Here is a 3,085-nt window from a genome sequence, read left to right on the forward strand (position 1 = left end):
TGTTTTTATAGTGCCACAGATCCTGAGGCGGGGGAAGTCATTTTCTATTCCAAGAAAACATCCACCACTAGCAGTGAGAAGCAGACCTCTGGATTTTTTTTTTCTTTTGAGCCCTAATGATTAGTTTTTATTCCATAATCACAGAGCGCCCCTTTCACCTGATGATTTCTGTTCAGCCTTCAACATATTTCCTTTCCTGCTTCATCATTCATCAGCTATGAGGTCATTAATTTTAAATGAGAGATTTTCAGTAACCAACAGAGAATTTCTTTGTAAATCAAAACTTCYCCAGCTGATAAGTTAATTTGTCAGTAGGCAACTCAGCAATCCTTTTGTTTTGTGTGCAATTCTCCAGATAGTTCGCTCAGTTGACACCACGGAAATAGGGATCAGCATTTGCCAAGGGCCTTCAGTCTTGAGGGAGGTCCTAAAAGAAAACAGAGATGACATATTTTTCCCTGTGCCCTCAAGGTCTCTGTACCTACAACTATCATGGTTCTACTGTCTGCTGGAATATGTTTGATCATCCTGCCAATGTATGGATGTGTGCCAAAAAAATGTGTATGGCCATTAAGGAACACTTGTTCTCTGGTTGAAAGGGCCCCTTACACATGTCTGTCTGAAAAACTTGCACAAAAGCTTAATATCCAAGATATGACAGCTAACAAACTCGTTACAATCCGTAAAGGGGAGGGAGTACGAGGGATAAACCAAGGAGAATTCAGTGTCCCCTGAATCTTCACATTAAAAGAGACACAAAGGGGAAAAAAAAGAAAAAGTAGTTTTGGAGATAGCAATTAAACGATCATTTTTTCAAATCAAGTGTTGAAAAAGTTGAAATATATAAGAAAGCGCAGTGCAATTTCTGTGAAAAAAAAATGCAGAGCCCAGTGAAGCTCAACAAATTGAAACATGCTGAATTACCATGTGCCTCTCTATCCAAAGAAATCTTCAGGACACATTGTCTCTTCTGTTATGGCCTGATTTTGACCTATGCAAATTGTAAGATCAAGGAAAGGGAGTGGAGCAAGCATGTGCTTGCTTCAGCAGTCCTCTAATAGCATATGTGCTATCCGAGTTAGAAGAACCTGACTTTGGTCTAAGGTGACCTGGGCCTAGCCTGAGGAATAAAGAACATGATGCTTTCTTCATTCTTCCTGTGCTAAGCAGACCTTTGGTACGGCAAGATGCTTAACCTAGCAGGCATATGCCAGAATCATGACTTTTACAGTGAGTACTACCTCTCATATTGGACAAGCAACAATGACAACAAAAACTAATAGCAAAGTATTTTTCTGTCTTTGACACTGTCAAATGTAGTCTCCCTTAATATTGCTCTAGTGGTTGTAAAACTAACACTTATTCATGTACCTCTTACATGTAAGAGACACTACTAAGACTTCCCAAAAGGAAGACTGGATGCAGACAGAACTGTGAACAGCTTCTATATGCTTGTTTTTTTGTGTGTGCATGGAGTTTTTAATTGTTGTTTTGGTTATGTTTGTTTTATTTATTCATTCTGGACTTCTGTCACAAGGAAAAAAGCAGATTATCTGCCCRTGCATTTATGACCAGGAGAGGCCACTGGTGACAGCAATGTGCTTGAAAGAGCAGCAATGACTATTCTGTAAATGAACATCTGCTTTCCCTTCTGCTTCCTCACTACTTCTGCCTTTCTCTTTGCTTTTGACCATGCCAACCCCACAGCTGTCCTTTTTCCATCTCTTTTTCATGTCAGAAGGGAACTTGGTTCTTCATACCTTCTTTCTGACTGCCATAGCACTGCTTCTCCTTGGCTCCAGACTGTCAGGATCACAGCTCAGGCGACTGAGGATTAATTATAGAGCTGTGCAAAAAACAAGGCCTTGAGTATGAGAATTATTGCTGATGCTACAAAATATTTTGTCTGGGTTTAGCCACAGGGCCCRATCCCATCAGCAAGCCACATGCAGACTTCCCATTAGCTCTATGGGTGTTCCACAGACAGATGGGTTGAGACTACCAACTCCTTTCAGGAGTGTCCAACAGATCTGCACGGGGTTAGGAATGACGCATGCTAACATGTGATTCTCCATATGTAATGAGAATTTGGTCTTACTGTTGAAGGGTTGAAGTTGTTGGAGAAACACACTTCCCAGATCCTTTCCCAGACTTTTATGATTCGGTATAGTTAACTGGAAATGCAAAAGCCAGTCGAGTCAYTGGGTGGCTGCTCATATGGAATTTTGATGCATATGTGATGGGGAAAGAGATCAGCTTGGAGCATATTTTCAACTATCAAAGGTATGCTGGGCAGGAAAGCTAATTGTGTTGCTCGACATTCAAAAAAGAAAGCTTGAAAGCTGTCTGTCTAGTGTGTGAATGTGTGTGTTGAGCTTGTGTATGTGTCTATTACAGTAAAGTAAAAATATCTGTCAACAACAAAAAGAAGAAAAAATAAAGGAAAGATGTCAGTACTATCTTATGGGGATTTTTCCCTTTGGTTTCTAGCTAGTAATATTCTCCATTCGTTTGCACTTCAAGGCGTTTTCAAAGAAATGTTTTCATAAAACAGACTACCACACACACACACACACACACATATACAAAAAACTCTCCCAAAGCAAGACACTCCATTGCACATGCCACATCTCAAGGGAAAGGATGAGACAATAAGCAGCACATAACAGATGTTATTCACGTTGCTTCACTCACTGTTGCAAGGCACTCAGACGCTGCAGACTTCTGAGCACGATGAGAGCACCTAAAGACACAGAATAGGAGCAATAGTGATAAATCTTATTTAGGGTAAAATAATAAGAGAAAAACAAATTAGTTTCTTATATAATCATAGGCAAGATATTTAAAAAGTTATAATTTTGAATCACTACAGCACTTACGGTAACATATTATTATAAACAAACTTTCAATAAACTGGAAGTTAGCAAAGATTTCAGATTATTTCAAATTTCCRTATCCATGCAAAATATCAATCTTGGTAACAGCTTATAAGGAATATCTGGAGCTATGTTAGCTTTGAATCACGGAGTTCCAAAGGAATTTTTTATTACAGTTTTGGCTCCAGTGCATTCACACCATGTGGGTT

At 39.4% G+C, this 3,085-nt stretch overlaps 1 long non-coding RNA gene across 1 annotated transcript; it reads right to left on the minus strand.

Annotated features, from left to right (window-relative positions):
* Positions 1-322: 322 nt before the first annotated feature.
* On the minus strand, positions 323-2,743 carry LOC112951773. Its single transcript, XR_003250276.1, has 2 exons — positions 2,695-2,743; positions 323-427 (listed from the first exon to the last, which is right to left on the minus strand). It is a non-coding gene; the product is annotated as an uncharacterized LOC112951773 (long non-coding RNA).
* Between the last annotated feature and the right edge of the window lie 342 nt (positions 2,744-3,085).

The sequence above is a fragment of the Nothoprocta perdicaria genome, unplaced genomic scaffold, assembly GCF_003342845.1.
Source record: "Nothoprocta perdicaria isolate Ctin4 unplaced genomic scaffold, notPer1 scaffold_37, whole genome shotgun sequence".
NCBI classification, from domain to species: domain Eukaryota; kingdom Metazoa; phylum Chordata; class Aves; order Tinamiformes; family Tinamidae; genus Nothoprocta; species Nothoprocta perdicaria.